Source organism: Podarcis gaigeae, assembly GCF_964106915.1.
Source record: "Podarcis gaigeae genome assembly, chromosome: 10".
NCBI classification, from domain to species: Eukaryota; Metazoa; Chordata; class Lepidosauria; order Squamata; family Lacertidae; genus Podarcis; species Podarcis gaigeae.
In genome coordinates, this window is record NC_139686.1 from 44,917,978 (window position 1) to 44,939,416 (window position 21,439).

At 44.7% G+C, this 21,439-nt stretch overlaps 1 long non-coding RNA gene across 1 annotated transcript in view; it reads left to right on the forward strand.

Moving 5' to 3' along the window:
* The window catches only part of LOC310825738, a 67,679-nt gene that overhangs the window by 25,788 nt on the left and 20,452 nt on the right, over positions 1 to 21,439 (forward strand). The window contains exon 2 of the long non-coding RNA XR_014555502.1: positions 3,787 to 3,846. This is a non-coding gene — a long non-coding RNA (uncharacterized lncRNA). The remainder of the gene's footprint in view (positions 1 to 3,786; positions 3,847 to 21,439) is intronic.

The window sequence follows — 21,439 nt, forward strand, 5'->3', positions numbered from 1 at the left end:
CTTCTACGTCCGCAGCCATCCGGGTACTACGCAGGCTGTTTGCAACCCACGGGCTCCCTGACACTCTCGTCTCAGACAACGGGACTGCATTTACGTCAGGAGAATTCCAAACCTTCACAGCGCAGAACGCCATCCGCCACATCCGTTCGGCACCATTCCACCCTGCCACCAATGGCCAAGCAGAACGCATGGTGCGGACCACCAAGGACACCCTTCGCCGCATGACGCAAGGGGATTGGGAGTACCGCCTTGCCACATTCCTCCTAGCACAGCACAGCACCCCCAGCTCAACGACTGGCCGGAGCCCCGCTGAACTACTAATGGGTCGGCGCCTTGCAATCAGATTGGACCGCCTTCACCCCGATAGAGCTCAGGATGAGGTAGTGGTAGGGGAAGGCAGGAACCCCCGGACCTTCGAGGCCCAGGACCCAGTGTACGCAAAGAATTTTGGGGCAGGCCCAGCATGGGTACCCGCCACAGTCACCAGGGTCACTGGCCCTGTGTCGTACGAGGTGCTAACGGATGGAGGGCAATGCTGGCGCCGCCACTGCGACCAGATACGGCGACGATTCCCGGGAGAAACCCAGGAGGAGGAAAGGGCAGAGGAGTCCCAAGGGAACAGTGGGGCAGTGAGGCCCATAGAGCAGCAGGGGCCAGCAGGAGAGGCAGAATCAGTAAATACAGAGAGGACCCGTGAGGCCGAAAGGACACCGGAACCAGAACCACGACTGAGCGAGCCGGTTGCGCCAGACCAAACAGCCCCATCACAGCCAGCATCCTTGGAACACGAGCCAGAACCTGAACACCGGACCAGGGAACACCACAGGCCGCAACGGACACGTAGGCCGCCAGCGTACCTTGAGGACTATGAATGCGACCTCCCGGGCAGGACTGGAACTTAGAGGGGAGGGGTGTTATGTACCGAGTCGAATAGGATCCAAACTGCAGCAGTCTGATTGGTCCTAGAACAATAGGATCCAAAAGGCAGCAGTCGGATTGGTCCTAGAACAATGCAGCAGTATGATTGGTTGGCAGGAACCACCCAATCATGCTCCAGATTTAAGTGAATCCACAACCTGATTGGCTTACAGTAGAATTCTGGAATTAGCCAATCATGTGCAGCCCATTGTGTAAATAATGTATATAAAGCAGATACCTTGAGGGGACATTCATTCCTCCTCACCACTATGAGCTGAATAAAGGGCATGAAATCACTTTGCGACTCTGAGTATATTTCACTTTTCATATCAATTTGTGTGTTTTTTCCTCAAGCAAAGTCATCAACATTTTAGTGAAAACTTTTTCCTAATATAAACGTATTTCCCCTAATATTTCTACTTCCCCCAATATAATGCAATCTTGTATGTAATTTTTAACAATATAAGCATTTTTTGCACATTTTGCCTTCATATATGCATTTTTTGGTATACATTACTTACTAAGAATATTACATACAGTGTGGGGTGACGGAACTACATCGTTGCAATATTTACCAGAGGTGGCGGACTGTGTGTCAGTAAGCTAGCCAATTACACTGATTCATAAATGCTCATTACAATATTATGAGCTCAGCATATACGCTGATTTTTATACAAAGGTGGCAGAAGATAGCAGCCATACATTCACTTTAAAGCGATGCTAGCAAGAAGAGGGTTATCAAAGGATCCTGAATTATAAAACAAAGAAGGGGAACCAGTTATTCTTAGTTTACCCTCCAGCTTTCAAAAGTAGAAGATGAAAGCACCTTGCATTAAAAGGAATCTGCTGAATGTGTACAATCCCGCTACATTCATGGGTTTTATAAATCTTTTTTAAGTCATCCCTTTAGGCTTAAGGAACAAGAAGATGCCAATCTGTATACGCTGGTGGCTTTTATTATTTCACACAAATTTTAAATAGTTTTGCAAAACAGTTCCTATCATAACTTACAGTATATAACACGGGTACAGATTATATATTAGGAATCCCGGCTCCTGCTCCCTCCAAGTTCTGCACATTAGGGCTGAGCTGAAAGGAGGTCCTTCCCCCTGGGCTAAACTATCCTTCCCAGGCTCCACCCCATTCCCAAAGGGCAAAGAGCCCCCTAACAGTTTGAGGCAGGTCCTGGCTGACTGGCTGCAGCTAAAGCTCTGTGTCTGGTCCTGGAATATCTGTGTCTTGTGCTGCTTGTGTTCCTGATCTCGCTGGTTCTATCCCTCTGTACTAGAGTCCTGGCTACTGCTCAGGTAATAATACAATGCCCCCACTCTGAATTGGCTCCATGTATCTGGAGCAAATATTTTCACATGCCCAAGTCTGATTGGTAACATAAATTCATGACATCATCTAGTTCATTCTGGGATCCCTAGTTAGCTGGGATTGTCCATGTAACGATTCCCAGGAAGAAGAAGACCGGATAATTCTACAGTGGTGGTTGGGAGCTATGCCAAGCCAACAGCAAACCAGAGAAACGATGCAAGTGAATAATTTATTGGGACTGCATAATTCATAGGGGTTACACACACACACATTCGAAGCACTACAATCTTCATTCAAACCAAAGAAAACATAGACTGGGGCGTTAGGTATCTAACTGCAATCTCAGTTTGATTTAGCAGGCCATGCTGACTCCTCTTGAAAGTGCAGAAATAGCAAGCCCCATCAAACACAGGAAATCAGGAAAGGAACAGGAATATATGACTAGCAGTTAATGGTAAGAAGTGTTGAAAAAAGTACTCTTTTTCCATTGCAGCTATTGAGCAAAAACCAACTCCCTCTGCATAGCACAACCAAATAAAGCTTTCATCCAATCAGAAATCTACAGGCATGTTTCCTATTTCCACTATGAATGTTTGCCTGGTGTAAGGGCCTTCCTAAGAGCTGATCCAAGCAAGGGCTGTGAACCTAAGTATTCAAGTTAAGTTTCACTTTCACAGCATTCCTGGGAGGCAGGGCACTTATTTCACAGCGCCAGCTAACCCTGTGAATTCCAAGGCATCTTTAGAAGCAGTTCCCATCACTGATGTCTGCAGACACCTGCTGGGCAGATATTTAGCAGTGCACTATTTAGCAGCACACTGTTAACCTCTAGATGTTTTTGGTTTAGTAGAACAGGCATGGAGAGCTTCCACCTAACAGAACATCCAAGCACAACAAAGCTGTTCTTTTAGGCAGGGTTCTTCTTTTGCAACTTGATATAGCACTTTCGCAGATAATCGTTTATCACATATTGGGCACACTTCAGTTTATTCCAAGGTAAATAAAATGGACTACAGTTGCGTTACAGATCTTCCTTTAATGGACAGCAGCACGTATCCTATTGACACAATTTGCTGGCATTTGTTCCAAAGCTGATTTCTTTGAACGTAAGCCCAATTCATTTCTGTTGAGCATTTTCCCAAGATCACAGCTAAAGTAAAAAATAAAAAAAAAGTAACCTACGGCAGTGATGGGCAGTTCTCATCAACCCAGACAATGCTGGCTGAGCCTGATGGGAGTCGGAGTCCATCAACCTGGAGGGACACAGTTTGCCAACCCCTGACCTATAGTATAAAAGGGTGCCATGGATTTCACCAACAGACTGAGTATAAATAATATGGGTGCAATTGAATGTTCTGCTATTAGAATCATTATACAGTGGTACCTCGGGTTACATATGCTTCAGGTTACATACGCTTCAGGTTACACACTCCACTAACCTAGAAATAGTGCTTCAGGTTAAGAACTTTGCTTCAGGATGAGAACAGAAATCGGGCTCTGGCGGCACGGCGGCAGCAGGAGGCCCCATTAGCTAAAGTGGTGCTTCAGGTTAAGAACAGTTTCAGGTTAAGTACGGACCTCCGGAACGAATTAAGTACTTAACCTGAAGTACCACTGTACCAGCACAAGCATTTTAGCTTTCCAGAGAGAATGATCCTTCCTCTCCCCACTGCAGACTGTTCAGGGAGGGGGGGATCTCCTGATCCCACAGACATGTGGGGGGGACATGGTGAGCTCACAGGGGAAGGAAGTAGGGGAAAGTCCAGTCGTACTAGCAGAACTTATTGCAGTAGTGGGAGCTATTTAGCTGAATCTGGTCCTATAAATTTGGATGAGCACTTGCTTTATATTTGCTTTTAATGCTTTTTCTTATTTCTATTTTTTTAATATGTAAGTTGCTTTGAGACACCTGGTGCAAAAAGCAACAAATAAGAGAGATATGAGCCACGCAACTGTGCAAAAAAGTGCGCTTAATTATCAAAGTGTTTCTACAGATAAATCACCACCTTTTAACTTCACTTATAAACATCACCAATATCCTTCCAGTTCCTTCTAGGAATCTAAAGAAGTTGCCATATAAATATGTCTCCTAGCAGGAGCATTCAAGAAAATGCTGAGCCCAACGGAAGCCGCAATTAATGATTTACGCACACCCTGGCCAGGCATCTCTCAGGCTCAGTAAGGGAAGAAAGATTCATTGATCGCTGCTCCCCGGAGCACAAACCAGCTGTCAGAAGCCAATTTATCTCTCTCTTTCCTGCCTCTTTCTTTCTGAAATGCTTGATAGCGGGTGGAAAGGGGGAAGAAGCTGCTGGACATGATGACTGGGTGCCTGCAGAAGTGGGCCTGAAGCAGGGGTAGGGAAACTGTGACCCTACATGTGTTGCTAGACTACATCTCCCATCAGCCCTGACAATGAATTGGGAGGACGGGGCAAAGGCTGATGGGAGTTGGAGTCCAGCAACATCTGGAGGACCACAAGTTCCCCATCCCTGGCCTTTGTCCTTTCCAAAGACTCTGACGGCTAACTGTACTTCAAGTTATAGCTCTAAACACACTAAGAAGAGTTGCACTTTCTTCTGCTTCTTCTTCACTGAGGAAAAAGGGAATTCCAAACAATTATGTCATGGAAATATGCTTTCATAATTTAACATCTGGTTTCCTAGAAGAGGCTATGCGTTAACTCCAAATTCTTATGTATTCTGTATGTATGCCAGTCATAGGAGCCAAGGGCTAGAGGTTGAGGTCCTTTCAGCCCACCAATAAAATATTTGAGGGCGCTGTCCCCCACAAAGTTGATGGGCATTGCGATTCAGATGGTGTTGTGATTGATTATGCAGGGCAGGGCTTACCTCCTCCCCCAATATTTTATTCAAGTTGGCACACCTGCCAGTTCTATAATGGGAAAGTATGGCCACAGAAACTCTCACAATGTCACTGGAAAGCATTAGAAAATACTATAATGATTTAATAATCCATGGGCTCAATGCATTTAGATTCAGGCTGCAATCATTCATCGTGGGAATAAGCCTAACTGAAGTCAATGACATTTACTTCTAAGTAGACATGCTTAGAGAATGTGTTCTTCCTGTCTAGTGAATCTTTAGATTAATTCATCATAATTCCTAACTATTATTTCAGGAGTTCCATACCTCTTAGCCCTCAGCATGGGAAAATGTTACATTGCTTTTGTTTCTTGAAAAGTGTTTTCTGGTTTTTTTGGGGGGGGGTGTTTGCTTATTTTGTTTTTTTAGAGGAGTTTCCTCAGACAAAATTGCTGAAAATAAAGAAACTGGGCTGAACTTTTCCAAGATGGTATATTCTGTTTGACTTGCAGAAATGTTTTTTCTTTGAACTTACTATAGAAATTAGAAAGATGAAATGCATTTTAGAGAATTCTCTGTAAAGGCTAAACAAAGCTGTAAGGCAAAGAATGAAAATGACACTTACTAACAATAAGAAAATGCCAAATATTCTAACACTTCACTGACAAAATGGGAATGGCTATTGAGACAGACCGCAACTTTTCTCACAATAACTACTTGAACCGTTCTTAACAGATCAGCAGCACTTTAATGCTTTTGATTACGTGGTATATAGTAGCACACCCAGTTCTTTTCTTCTGAAATATTGATATAGCTCAGTACAGAATGCCTTGTTAGGAAGGGGTGATTCTGTGTAAATAAGCTTTGCCTGGTTCTTCCTGCTCAGTACAAGGAAGAGGAATACAAGTGAGGCTGCCCCTTCCATTGAAGACTTGTAGTGTGTAGTGCACCCCAAACCCCAGGCTTGTAAAGGATCACAAGAGGAAGCAGCAGTAATCTTTATCATATCTTAGCTTATTTGTTTAGATTGGTGGTTCCCAATTAGGGGTCTGGGGACCCCAGGGGTCTGCAGAATGCACCCAGGGGGTCCATGGCGCCATCCCTCTCCTTCTCAACTATTTTTTTTTGTCATTTTTGCAAGGTAATATCACAAGTTTTATGGTCTGTTTTAGCACTGTGCTTCAGAAAGTAGCCCTGATATGCTGGTCACAACCATACAGGGATATTGGGTCTCGCTCAGCTGGAGGGCGGGGGTCTTCTCTCGCCCCCGCTGAGCAGCAGGCCAGGGCCAGCTGCATTGGCCCCAGCCTATGAGGCGCTGGGGTGAAAGTGCCTCAGCTCACGGGCTGGCGCCAATGCAGCTTATTTCAACATTGTGGCATACAGTGGTACCTCAGGTTAAGTACTTAATTCGTTCCGGAGGTCCATACTTAACCTGAAACTGTTCTTAACCTGAAACACCACTTTAGCTAATGGGGCCTCCTGCTGCTGCCGCGCTTCTGGAGCACAATTTCTGTTCTCATCCTGAAGGAAAGTTCTTAACCTGAAGCACTATTTCTGGGTTAGCAGAGTCTGTAACCTGAAGCGTATGTAACCCGAGGTACCACTGTACCGCCAAACCGCAATGTTTGGCTGGTGATACACCGTGATGTTGAAAACCTGATATCGCCCAGCCCTAATCCCCACGCCTGATCCATTCTCCATGACTGTTCCTTCCCTCATCCCCACACAATTTCAGACACTGTGATATATCAGAATATTGTGATGTTTAGCTGCTGACGCATCACAATGTTGAAAAGCAGATATCGCTCAGCCCTAGTCTGTGGTTTGGTGTTGTTTTTTATAGTATACCTAACATCCTTTGCAAATCAGGGGCTACCCCACATTTTGTTCAAAAAATGTCTTTGCAGAGGTAACTACCATAGAATTATCAAAATTATCAAAAGTAGGAATTCTGTGGCTTGGCTTTTGAAAAATAGGGGGTCCTCAGTAATTAACTAATTGGGAACCACTGGTTTAGATCACTGGTTGCAACAGAGTTATGAAGTTTGCAAATAAAATGCAGAAATGTTGCAGAGAAGCCTCCTCCAATTTTACAGCTCCATGCACAGGTTCCAGAATTAAGTGGGGGCTATTTTCACGTGTGGGGTTGTACAGTTCTCATGGCCTGACTCACTGGAGCTCCAGTCAGAACATTATTCTCCCCAGATTGCTTTTTGTCATCCCAGCCTCAGAGATGCGCAAAGGTGGTCACCAGCTAAACAGATCACACACAGTCCTACTTCAAAAATTCAAGAGGGGAGGCAGTTTCCTCTTGCCTTTCGCCTCCCCCATACCTTCCCTCCCAAATACAAGTCAAATTTGCAACGGTTTGAAAATTCAGCTCCCGCCCTATCATGTATCATTAAACTAATCCTTCATGTCAAACATCTCCTCAATACATTTTTGATGCTTGAACTTTCTGCTCAGCCCGTGGATTTTTGTCTAATTCTTTTTGCCAGCATAATTTTTTTTTGGGGGGTGGTGGTGGATTGACCAGTGAACAATGTTAGAGAGAAGCTGCTCCAAATTCATGTGATCTCCCTCTTCATAAACAGGGTCATTGAGCAAAGCTGTAAAGTACACCTTCAATTATATCCTCCTCTTATCTTATGAAGAGGGCACAACACACAAGAGGCAAATGGCCAGGGTCTTTCCTCTCCTTAATATTCTGTTTATTATTATTTATTTCTATATCAGTCCAAAGATCTCTGCCCTTCCTTTCCATCATAATCCTCAAGATAGCATTTTTTATAATGTAAACAGAGTATTGAAATTCAGCCACAATGTACTCAGTCACAATGCTCACATTTAAAAAAAAAAGAATTAAAATGGATAGCAGAAGAACGTACAAAATAGCCCAGAGTTCTGTGAATTGATGATGCAATCCTATCCACGCAAACTTGCTTTGGAGTACCATAAGTTCTATTGGATACAGTGGAACTTCATTCTGAGTGCATAAAATTCCATATCCTTTTGGGTTGACTTTGAAATATTGCCTTAAAAATAGATGCTTGTAGTTTCACATGACCATGCATAATGTTGTGTTGTTGTTAGTCTGTGTGTTTTTGTGGGTGCGAAGAGAAAGGAGGGGGGGACAGAGAAGGACTGAAAGCTGTTGAATGCAATGCAATTTATTCTAGCAGGGTGTTTTCAGAATCACAGCCAGAGATGGTAAGGTGATATATTTTACTGGACTAACTTCTGTTCAGCTTTCATAGACTCTGCCTTGAATTTAGTCTGCTAAATTGAATCTGAGTTTACATACAAACAACCAAGGCTAGATTAGAGTATGACAGCATAGAATCAATTCAGGTAATAGGATCTTTCATTACGAGCTTCCAATAGATCAAACAGCTGTGACTTGATAGGAGGTTTAGCAAACAGTTGTTCGATACCACTGTTGGCCCCCGAAAATAAAGAGCATAGAATTGGTAAGGGGATATTTTTTTTATTGCACCAGCAGCTGTTAGTGTGGCAGCTTGCAAGCTCATTTCAGTTCTGAGTTACGCAGAACTCTGGACAGCTTCATACTTTGTTCTTACTTTAGTGTGTACCCATATTGAATGTGCTGCAAAATGCCATATATTTACAGGCATATATTTACAGGCATATATGTACAGCGGAATATCCTTGGAAGAAGAAAAGGCTAAGGCGTAAACCCTACCCAAATCTGGAGTGGGTTTCCTAAGACAACCATGGTGCCTTGTTTGCCTCCTTCTGGCAACTCCTGCAGCCAAGCTGGATTGCTCTGCTTTCCTTTGGACCGCCTTAGCGAGGCCAAGGGTGGGGTCTTGTCGCCTGGGCATCCCAGGACCTCCATACACACTGCCCAGGCTTGCACTCTGAGGAGATCACTTCAGCACTGCCAAGTGCAGTGGCTTGACTTCACCCCTGGAGGCACACTCCATTGTCTCTCAAGACAGATGGATGTCAACAATATAAACAAGCACAGGGACATGCTGCCAGGGCTGGATTTAGATGAAGAAAGGCCCTAGGCTACTCCACTTGTGAGGCCCCTCCCCATCCCCCACCCTCACAACTAGAAGAAAATGGAAGAGTGTTATAAACAAAATTGGGTGAAGCCCAAGCTTGCTTCAAATTGGGCCCCACTGGCTAGCCCTGGGTCTCATAGTTGCTGGGCCTGAGTTGCCCTGCCCTTGCATGAAGTCTTGGGTTTACAATTTTGGGAGAGGGAAGACTGCGTCACTGGGGAGAGGGCAGGTTGGTGAGGCCCTCTAGATTTAGAGGCCTGAGTTGCCCTGCCCTCACATGAAATCTTGGGTTTGCAATTTTGGGAGAGGGGAGACTGCCCACTGGGGAGCGGGAGGGCTGGCGAGTCCCCCTAGATTTAGAGGCCCTAGGCTTCAGCCTTCTTAGGCTATACATAAATCCAGCACTGACTATAGAGGGAGCCATGTAGGGAAAATGAATTATTCTTTAAAACAATAATATGCTCAAATCATCTGCTTGCTACTGCCTACAATCAGTAAGACAATCCAACAAAGCACTTGAGTTGCAGAATTAAAATCAGTAACAAACCACAACTATTCCTTGCCTACTCTACCTCCCCCGCTACTTCTGGAAAGCACCCTTTGCAGAATAAGCAAAGGTAGACAATAGCATTCCAGCTTCTCATTAATATTGCTAGACATTTGTAGCAATATTGCATTCAGGGACTAATCCATTCTGGGGACTGACCTTTTCGTGAGAATACCAGCTACTCAAGGTCCTGACCCCAGACTGAAATATATGTAATAATTTCAATAAGAGCTTCTTGAAGCACATCTAACGGTGCCCTTGGTTCTTTTATAGTATCTGGAAGAAGTTTCAGCTTTAAAAATAGAATTCAGGCCTTGAACCACTCCCTGTTTCCTGGTACTGTACTGCTCTAATATAGCCTACCCAAGGAAGGAGAAGGGCTACGGACAGTTTGAAAGAGCTCTGGTTTCTGACTTATTAATTGCAGCTCACAGGAATAGCAAAGGAGATCTGCGGTGGAGGATAGAAATACTTGTAAAGTGTGTGGCCACTTCAACATGCTGAGAGGGTTTAGGGGAAAACCACATATGGGTTACTACATGGAGGGTACCAAGCATCTTTATTAGCAAGGGATGCGGATAGTGTTGTGGTCTAAACCACTGAGCCTCTTGGACTTGCCAATCAGAAGGTCGGCGGTTCAAATCCCCAAGATGGGGGAAGCTCCCGTTGCTCTGTCCCAGCTCCTGCCAACCTAGCAGTTCAAAAGCACACCAGTGCAAGTAGATAAATAGGTACCATGAAGGTAAACAGCATTTTCATGTGCTCTGGCTTCCGTCACGGTGGCCTGTTGTGCCAGAAGCAGTTTAGTCATGCTGGCCACAAGACCTGGAAAGCTGTCTGTGGACAAACACCGGCTCCCTCAACCTGAAAGCGAGATGAGCGCAGCAACCCCATAGTCACCTTTGACTGGACATAACTGTCCAGGGGTCCTTTACCTTTTACCTTTATTAGCAAGGGGCATTTCAGTAATATACAGAAGGGTTCCACCCTGTGTTTGCCAAAATCCAAAATCCTCCTTTCCATCCTCTGACAAATTACTTTTAGTGCCATAGGTGATTAAAGTGAGTTGTGGCGCAAAGCATCATGGGCATGAAAGTTGAGTGAAACGTTTGTTTGTTTTTCTACAGAGTCTTGTGGCACCTTAAAATGTTGGATCTAGTCTAGGCTTAATTATTGAACACAGTTCCCACAGAAATCAATGACACCTAAGTCACTGGGCTCTATCTTTGGCTAACCAGCAGTGGCAGGTGAGAGAGGGTGGTACAGAAGTGGCTTCCTCTTGGTGGTAGGACTGTGTTTGCCAGCGTGGAGGTTGGGCGAGGTGAGGTTGGGGAAGCTCTGTCAAAAAGAAGCTCCCACAACATGCCTTACAGCTTGGATGGTGCCACCACCCTCCCTCGTGTGCCTCCTATGCAGAGTTGTTGTTGCACAAGCTTTTGTGAACTACAGTCCACTTCAAGCCTACTTTGGACTGTAGCTTATGAAAGCTTACAGTACAATAAGTCTTTAAAGTGCCGTTAAAAGACCCTGGCTGGATCTAGACACATCAAAAAAACGATTCAGTTAAACGCGTTATAAACTTCATAAAGGGAAATCCAGTTGGCGAAAGACGGGACTCCGCAGCGCCATCTGGTGTCACAGTGTTACAATGCATATAAAGCATTTTCTTTACCTATGTAGCTGAGTTCCCTGAAGGTGTTGGGCCATAACTTCCATCAGTCCAAGCTAGCATGGCCCAGTGGTAAGGAATTATAGAAACTGTAGGACAAAGCCCAGCAATGTCCTCATCCCAGTCTTAGAGTTTCCCCTTCTACTTCCTTTTTGCTGCTGTTCCAATAATTATATGTTTCAGGGCAATGGCCACATAATAATTAGGTTACTCTGTATTTACATCACAGGCTCCCCTCCCCGTTCTGTTCATCAGCAATGCAAAGAAACGGATCCTGCTTCACATTCTTCAACAAGTCTTGGGTCTTCAACACTCTTGCAAGTTCAGAATGAATCAGAAGCCATGCAGCAAACTAAATCAACAATAACTAAATAACTGATATCACTAAATAACCCTTGACACAAAATATCAAGTACAAGAGGTCCCTGAAATCCACTGGGAACTCCCAAATTCATTTTCTGTTTGTAAACAAAGGCACATGAATTCTATAAATATGGATTACTCTATAACACTCAACATTATTTCAACTGCAATATTTGTTATTTGAAAACAATTGGAGAAGGAAAAACAAAAAATGAACTAGGATCAGCTTAGGTGGCAGGAACCTATTCAATGAACAGAAATTCCAGTTTGTTGATCATAAGAAACCTTAGGACTCTTTCTGTTTTTCAGGGATGTGAGTTTCAATAGAGCCAAAGAGAACATTTTGGAGGAAAACAGCGTGTTTAATTGTTTATTAAAAGGTGAACTACAGCGGCTGCGAGAGTGGTGTATTAAAACTGATATGTATTAACATTAGTGCTACTAAGTAATAACCTAATAAGGGACAACTTACCTCATATCCCAAAAGGTAAGTGTTGCTTCTTCCTTACCCCCATTATAAAAGCCAGCTTTTACCCATCAGTTGGCCAGGATGGGGAAAAAGCAATTTAGCAGACAATTCTATGCCTGTCAATTCAAAAGTAAGTCCCACCAAAGTCAATGGCGCTTTCTGCCAGGTAAGTAGGTGTAGGGTTGCAACCTAAATATATTTGCAACATGTGCTGCAGTGCAAAGAGGCAATTAAAATGTATAGGGTATCAAGTCTAATCTTGTATCTCATTATGCACTGTCTGGGACCAAAAAAAGTTTTTTGGCTGTAGCATTCTGCATCTAAATCAATGTGGCTCTCAGATGGTGCAAGTGAAGGCCAGTTCTGTTTTTGGAAATGGAGAAAGGCGCATTCAGCCCATCCACAGATTTGTCTACAGCTGTCACTTACTTGTGCAGAGCGGTGGGGAAACGCAAGCTGCATCAAGCAACAGACATATTCCGGATGGCTTCAGTGCTGACAACAGCTGGCCACTCTTGTTCGTAGTCAATAGACTGTCAGAATTGATCTATATTTGGCAGCACCTTTGACCTGGATCAAATTTAAACACTGCTGCCCAGACCTCAGCACTCAATATAACCTTGATCTGTCTATCTGTCCATCTATCTATCTCTAAGGGAGATTTAAATGGGAAAACTAAGAAGGAAACAAAAAGGCTGGCCCGCAGAAAAACAACAAGTTTCCCAGTGCTGGACCTACTGTTAGGCAGAGTGAGGCAGTTGCCTCAGGCAGGGTTTTTTTTCCTTGTCATGAAAGGGCAGGAAATAGTTATTTAAATTGTCATTGTTGTATTTTCACTGTTGGCAGGGGGAGAAACTTGTGAGATTTTCTGTCTCTGGTGCCAAAATAACTTGGCTGGCCTTGGGTACCATCCACCTTGACTTGTGGCGAGGGCCTCTATTTGCTGCTTTGCCTCAGGCAGCAAAGGGTCTTGAGCCATCCCTGCCCCCCTCTGAGTCATCAGGGACCCTCCAGATGTTGTTGGACCCTACAGGCCACACCCCTCTCTCCCCAGACCACGCCTCTTGCTGGCCCTGCCCCACATGCTAACTGAGGGTTATTTTGCCTGGCTGGAATATCTTCTTGAACTGTGATAATGTCTCTTCCTTGCCCGGATGGAGGTGTGTGTGTGTGTGTGTGTGTGTGTGTGTGTGTGTGTAAACCTCTAGCTTTTGTGTGCCTGGAATGTAGCTTACAGTACAAAGGCAAGAGTCTTATCTGTTGGTCCCCCCATTTTGTCTCTGGCTTGCGGTTCCCAGAATGTTGTCTCTGAGGAAATGGGGTCCTTGGGCTCAAAAATCTTCCTGAAGACCTGACCAAAGCGCTCCCCATCTCTAACACAGTGCCTCCTCAGAGCCATGTAAAGTTGGGAGAAAACACAAAAGCAAATGGTCTGGAGGCACGTGTGGATATCCACACGTGCCTCCAGACCATGAATGTGTTTATGAAACAATACCGACCTGCCCCCCCCAAAGGTGGCTAGCTCAACTCACGCTGATCACGTCTTGGACAGGAGTGTCAGTCCTTAGATGATTCACCAAAGGACAGCCATCTTTAAACATCCAGTGAGGCCCTACCTTCCCATTGCCCAGACAGCATGAGGCCTTTGTTGGCCACAGAGCCTTCTAGGATTGCATGCAGCCACCCCCTCACAAGGGAGGTGAAAGCCAGAGAACCAGATGCCTTATTCATTATATGAAGGTCCTCTGATGGGGCACTTTATGGTAGTTCTGTGCATTCCTGAGTTCAGCTGGCCAGCACCAGGGACAGGTCATTAATGTGGCAGGCCCAGCCCTGAGGAACTCTCCAACAGTAGATGTTCAGTAAGAACCATCTCTCACTTCAATCAGATGACTCATACCTTCCAACATTTCTCTGATGAAAATAGGGGCATCCTAAATAATAATAATAATAATAATAATAATAATAATAATAATAATAATAATAATGCTTTTATTATTTATATTCCACCCATCTCACTGGGTTGCCCCAGCAACTCTGGGTGGCTTCCTGTACAGGGCTGCCTTCAGGTGTGTTCTAAAGATTGTATCTCCTTGGTTCAGAAGTCACATAACTCCAAAGCCCCCAACATTTCTCAGATGAAAATAGGGACATCCTAAGGAGAAGCAGGACATTCCAGGATCAAATCAGAAACTGGGACGGCTTCTGTAAAATCGGGACTGTCCCTGGAAAATAGGGGCACTTGGAGGGTCTGCTGTCTTCTGAAAATTATACTACTTAGACAGGACTTTTTGACCAATATTTATTGATGTTTTTAATGTTGCTTTTATGCTGATTTTATTTTCCTGTGTTGTACTTCACATTGAATTTCTTTTTAAATAAAAGTGTGGGTTTTAAATACAGAAATAAACAAATTTGTGCAGTTGAAAATGCTACCACTGCAGAATCAAAGCCAGTGAGAACATTGATGCTAGAGGGGGAAGTTGCTTCCAGCACTCCAAAAGAGAGAACATTTTCTGTACAAGCCCCAAGCTTTGAATCTCTATTCTGAGTGGTATTCAGAGCCCATAAAAATAGTCTAATAGGCCACGTCCCATGAACCAGACCAAAATGCTTTCAGGCATCCTCTCGTTTGGTGTTGCTAAGGGAACACAGGGAAATGTGCTATAATTGAACCAATGAAGAGTGTGACAGACAGCGAAGGGAGAGCATGTGTATGATACTTGTTGTAACACTGATTGCCTGATGGAAAAAATGTTTTTATTTAGGTAATTGCCTCCTTCCAAGCTACATGAAACACAGCAGCTTTTAGGAGATTATTAACTCCAACATGATTGTCCATTAACCAAATATGAATAACTGTTAGCACAAAGAATTTCCCCTGCAAAATCCAGGAAACAAAAAAACCAACAACATAACAGAATCATCAGATGTCAAGAGAACATCTCAAGAGGCAGATGATACATGAATTAAAAGGCAACTAGATGCCCAAGGCCACAATTATAGCCTGCCTATGGGTTAGACATCTAAAGCAAGGGTAGGGAATCTTTCTTTTTTAGACCAAGGTCTACATTAACTTCTGGGCAACCTTCAAGGTGCCACATGTCAGCGGTGGATGGGGTCAGAGGCAACAGTGAGCTGAGCAATCAATGTAACTTTTCCCTATGTACAGTGAGCTAGCGTCTATGCACACTCGCACATCCCTCTCTGTTTTCCATCCAGGCAAGCAAGCAAGAGGCATTAACAGAGTTCAAGGACACATTCCAGCCAGGCAAAAACACTCAAGGAGACTGCAAGGTAGAGCTGGTGAGGAGGTGTAGCCAGGAAGGGATCCGAGGACTACATAAAGGCCAGGAGGGTTGCATCTGGCCCCTGGGTTGAAGTTCTCCAACCCTGCTCTAAAGAAAGTAGAGTAGGTCCCAGAGAGGCTTGGGTTGCTCTTAACCTCACCTACCACCATCAGCCACTGTTATGCCTTTCCAATGACACTTGCCACCATCTGGGTAGGGAGGTGCCCAAGCAACCCCCAGAACCACAGCCTCTCCTGTTCCTAGGCTCCCTATGAGGTTTTAGCTCAGCCTTGCTGTTACCTTGGTCACTCCTTTCTTTAACTCCTCACCTCCACCAACCTGTTTTGTCCTGGCTATGAAGCACCCAGCCCCCCTCTTTCTTACTGAATTTAGTCAACCCATTCAGTGGTAGAGATGGATGAGCTGCTGAACAGGCAAGTTGGTTATAAATTCCTAAGCGGCCCTTGAGACTTTAAGAGATGCCTCTAATTCTTTCCTGCATGCAGATATAGCACAGTACGGCGACAGCCTAAATGACAATAGCTCTGAACCAGAATGAGAAAGTCATGCAAGCTTCTGCACTTGAATTCTGTGATTGGGCTGGGTTCCATGTTCACAGCAGGGTCTCCACTCTTTCCCATTGAAATCAATAATATCTAAATGTGCTGGAGAACCATACTTTCAGTTTCCACATTTGTGTCAATTTATTTCAACTGACTAAAAATAGCCACGTTAATCTACAGTGTATCGTGGTGCAGAAGACTTTTGCATAAGAGGAGACATGGTTACAACCACCCTTTGTTGCCCCAAATTTTGAAACCTTTGGGGAACCTAATAATGTCAGCTATATTTTGACTGCATCTGTCTTGAAATACATACATGTGTGCCCTTATGTGACAACTGCATAGACAAATCGGGAGCTGACTATTTATATACTGTAGCTCAAAGGCCTGAATGGGCAGATTCACCATTTCTACTTGGGAGCAGCAGCGTGGAGCAGTGCGGTTGGGGCTTTTAGCGCTGGGGCTGCATTTCTGCCCTGGTTTCCCAATTCCACATGTTGCTGCTAGTTTCAAAGAGGGAGAGGGGCAAGGCAGTGAGGAGCTCAGCATGGTGAGGGTTCAGCAGTGCCAAGCGGCCTGCTGCATTGCTCCTGTGAAGGTTCAAATGCCAAGCAATGTTGCACTGATTTCTGTTGGATGGGTTAATAATAAAGATGTAATAATAAAGATGACCATTAGGTCCAGTCATGACTGACTCTGGGGTTGTGTGTTCATCTCGCTCTATAGGCCGAGGGAGCTGGCATTTGTCCGCAGACAGCTTCCGGGTCATGTGGCCAGCATGACTAAGCCATTTCTGGCAAACCAGAGCAGCACACGGAAACACCGTTTACCTTCCCGCCGGAGCGGTACCTATTTATCTACTTGCACTTTGACGTGCTTTCAAACTGCTAGGTTGGCAGGAGCAGGGACCGAACAACAGGAGCTCACCCCGTCGCGGGGATTCGAACCACCGACCTTCTGATTGGCAAGTCCTAGGCTCTGTGGCTTAACCCACAGCCCCACCTCATCCCTAATCCAAGTCCTAATCTGTTTAAGGCTGTATAGATGAGAACAAGCACCTTGAACTGTACTCAGAAAATGCACAGCAATCCGGTGCAGACCATATAACTCTGGAGTTACATGCTCTAAATATTTGGTTCCAGGTAGAAATCCTGAATTTTGCAGCAGCTGAAGATTCCAAATGCTTTTCAGGGAACTTGTTATAATATGCCATCGCCAATCCTTTTCCTTGGTTACACTTGTGACATCTCACAAAAAGAGTTCATGTGGATGCAGATAGTATGCATTTATTTCAAGGGAGAAACTAGTCTCTACACCTCTCACACCACGCCTGGAATATTCTCTGGCCTTGTCCCAATGGGATGCTTTGAACAACAACAATGCTTTAGAAAAAATGTCTCATCTCAAGTCTATCCACCTGGATGTAAAAGATCAGAGGGAATCATTTTCACAGCAGCTTATGTGGTTTGTGGTTGTGAATGAGTAGAAGACAAGGGAATCCCAGATGCTATTTGTAGCTGACCTTGGAACAATCTTTTAACCTACAAAGCAGACTAGCTGGAAAAAAACTGGGTGAAACACACACACACACAAGCTCCACAAGAATCCCTGTGCAGCATGTGTGTACCTCTGGGTTGTGTACAGACATCTTTGCATATTCTTTGACCTTTTGGCGTCAATATAAGAAAATGTAGATTGCTTGAATATAAGACTGTGTCATCTAAAATTTATTGCTGTTTCATTTTGGCAATACTTCTTTCTAGTGCTTGTATGTGAAGAGAAATGTATTAATAGTTATGTGTAAACAGTGCTTTCCCCCAAGAAAAATAGGTGCTGGGACTCACCATGAAGTGTTACAGTAAGTTGCCACATGTCTTGGGGCAGCCCTGAACAAATGCCAGTTTGACAACAGCCACATTCACTGCCCATGGAGGTGCTAAAAGCTATGGCAAGCTGTCTTCCTAGCTGGTTTTGGTGGTTTCTCCTGGTTCTGGTGCAGGTCCAATAAATGCACCCCGCCTCCCTTTTTCTCTTAGATTCAGGCAGGTGGCTAGGGCAGCTCAGAAGGGCCCTCACACAAATGCACCCACGCACAATGGTAGAAGCCTGACTGGAAAGCTTAAATCCTGGCATCACTGCAAGGGAAACTGATTGAAGGAAAGGGAATATGAACTGGCTCCGCCCCATAGCTTGACCCAACTGCAACTAGGATGACACCTCACAGAACTACAGTTCCCGACACTCTTAACAAACTACAGCTCCCAGGATTTGGACGGGGTCTGTGTTATGTGCTTTAAATGTTGTGTAAACTTTGTGTCCATGGAGTGAATGCGAGACTGTGTGAGGTAGCCTTGCCTCATCTACCTCAGCTTTTCTGCATTGACCAGGAAGGCCACAAATGGGGTTGGTTCCATGTGGCTGGATGTACTTGCAATCAGGTATCCTGATTGTGCAGGATTGCTGGTCTTGGGGGTGATTGCAAACGTGTTCAATTGAACATGTTTTCAATGGCCCCCTTCAGACCTTCCTAGTCCATGCAGGAAGGTCGGAGTGGGGTGATGAGTGAGTCTGTCTTGCAAGACCCCCTGCCTCTGCCCTAGATACAATGCCTGAAAAGGGCAGGAAGCTTTGTTGACAGAAAAAAACCACTCCAAACAATTAATAATGATACTACTACTACTACTACTACTACTACTACTACTACTACTAATAATAATAATGGAAAGGGTATTTCCTTTCCAGAGTCTAAAGTGATTAGATGGAAAAGCATCATAAGCTTCTATATCCTTGAGAAATCCACATGGAAAACTTTGCCAAAGTGCTTATAATCAGTACTCTCCATTTCAAAAACATCTTTCATTCTTTCTTGCTTGTTATTGAATCTGAAAGATATTCTGTGTTATATGTAATGAAAATGAATCTGTACACAAAAACCCTTGGGAAGAATTTGCCGTAAACGATACAAATTTATTGCCTTTCTGGCTTGCATTATCTCACGTCTGGGATATTTTCATGCATTTCTTGCTTCCTGGCCAGCCCTGCCCACATTATAACTGCTATTCCCTGTGTGTTGTTGCTAAATATAGATCAGATTGGCAGGAGAGTTGCTGCTGCCTGGACTGGGCTCCTAATCTATGCTTCGCACACTCCTAATATGGTAGAGAGCGGCAGCCAATCAGGTGCCGGGTGATTACCCTAGCAGGCGAAGTGGGTTTGCTGCTCTGTATCACCCCTTCCCCCCCAGCTTCCAGATTAACCACTCCACAGGAAGCACAGCAGCAGCTGTAACAAAAGGCTCTCAGCCTCTGCGGCTGCATTAACCTGATTTTGTTGGGCCACCAGCTCATCTTCCTGCAGGAAGCTGCATTTTCTCACAAACGTATGAACTGGTTGGACTGTGGAAGTCCCAAATGGCTGCAATTCCAGCTGAGTCGAGTCCACGGGTCAGCTGCAGATCTGATGCCGTACGGTGACCTGCAATTAGGGTTGCCGTATTTCAAACAGCGAAAATCCGGACAGAAAAGATCCCCCCCCCCTCCTGGACATCTCCTCGATTTCCGCCCGGACACTGCTGCTGACTGCAATATTCCAGATACGTCTGGAAAAATCTGGGCCATAGCTGTCAACGTTTCCCTTTTTTAAAGGGAAATTCCCTTATTCCGAATAGGATTCCTCGCAAGAAAAGGGAAAAGTTGACAGCTATGATCTGGGCATATGACAACCCTATGTGCAATCAGCATGCAATGAGCACAGTTCTGGTAGCACATTGTACACAGATGAGACCCACACAGTTTGCACCTTAGAAGGACCCAGTTTCCTCTGTGATTGTAGCATGGGTTAGCATCTAGATTGGCTCCAAGTATGTTTCTGGGCACAATTCAAAGTGTTGGTGCTGACCTTAAAGCACCTAAATGACTTTGGCGTCCCCATTCCCATCAGGGGTGCCAACTTGAATAAAATATTGCGGGGGCCCAGGTAAGCCCAGCCCTCCATAATCAATAACATGTCGCAATGCACACACAGACCATTTGAATGGGAATGTCCATCAACTTTGTGGGGGCCTGGCCCCCTCAAATATTTTATTGTGGGAGCCAAAGCTCCCACGGCCCCTAGGAGTTGGCTCCTATGATTCCATTCATTCAGCCCGGAAACTGAGGTCCAGCTCTGAGGGCCTTCTGGCAGTTCCCTCACTGCGAGAAGTGAGATTACAGGGAACCAGGCAGGAGGCCTTCTCAGTAGTGGTGCCCGCCCTGTGGAACACCCTTCCACCAGATATCAAAGAAATAAACAACTGGCTTTTAGAAGACATCTGAAGGCAGCCCTGTTCAGCAAAGCTTTTAATGTCTGATGGTGTATCATGTTTTAATTTGTTGCAAGCTGCCCAGAATGACTGGGGAAACCTAGTCAGATGGGCGGCATATAAAATTATCATCATCATCATCATCATTACCAGGTTGTCTCTGGGTTTTCTCACCCTGCAACATGTACATTATGCAAGCATAAACAGGAGGGAGGGCATTGACAAGCGCTGAATTTCTAACCTATGGCCCAGGTGAAATGGAATAAGGGCTGGACAAGGGCATGAGGGTGAGCCCTTTACCAGTTCTGAGGTGGCAGCCTGGAGTCTCTTGATGGAACATCTGGGTGACATGTTCTGTTGGTGATTCAATGCAAAACAAGACAAATAGGAAGCTTTGCAAAAAGTAGGCTTAACATTGCTGGGAAGAAAGCAAAGCGACTCAGCATTGCACCTTGGGTGGTATCACCCCATGCTGGTTCCAGCTGCGACTTCCCTTCTGTAATGTCAACACACAGGGAACCATTGTGGGATGATGTCAAGGTGCCATGTGACTTAGCACGGGTCAGGAGCAATGATCAAATGCCCCCCTCCCCGCCCAACTCCTCACATCTTTCTGAGACAGCAAGAGAAATCTGTAAAGAAAATTGCTTTTGAAGGGAATTTGCTTGTATCTGTTTGACTTTTACAGCAATGATCCCACACACCTCTCCCCTACTGACATCTTTTCTCTGCTTTTGCTGTCTCCCCCACTTTTGAAGTCTATGAAAAGAGCACCGCAGGAAGCCATTACAACCCATTAAAGTTGTATTTCCATTTGCTTTTGAACAAGGAAAGAAGGAAGCATTTCATTTCATACAGAATGGGATGTGCATGGGCTCTGCTTGAACATACAAATTCCTGATTTGAGTCACTTCCTACACAGAAACAAATTTCACTTGATAAACTCTAATCCTTAGTGAAAGCTGTTCCATAACATCTAATTCTATATGGCTCCAAACCATTCCTGGAAAGTGAAAACCCATTTTATAAATAACCTGAGGAGTATTTCTTTCACCCTAGCAGCTCACAGGTATTTCCTTTACCTCTGAATTGAAGAAGCTTTGGCCTGCCATATGTTGCTGAACTACACTGCCTATTAGCT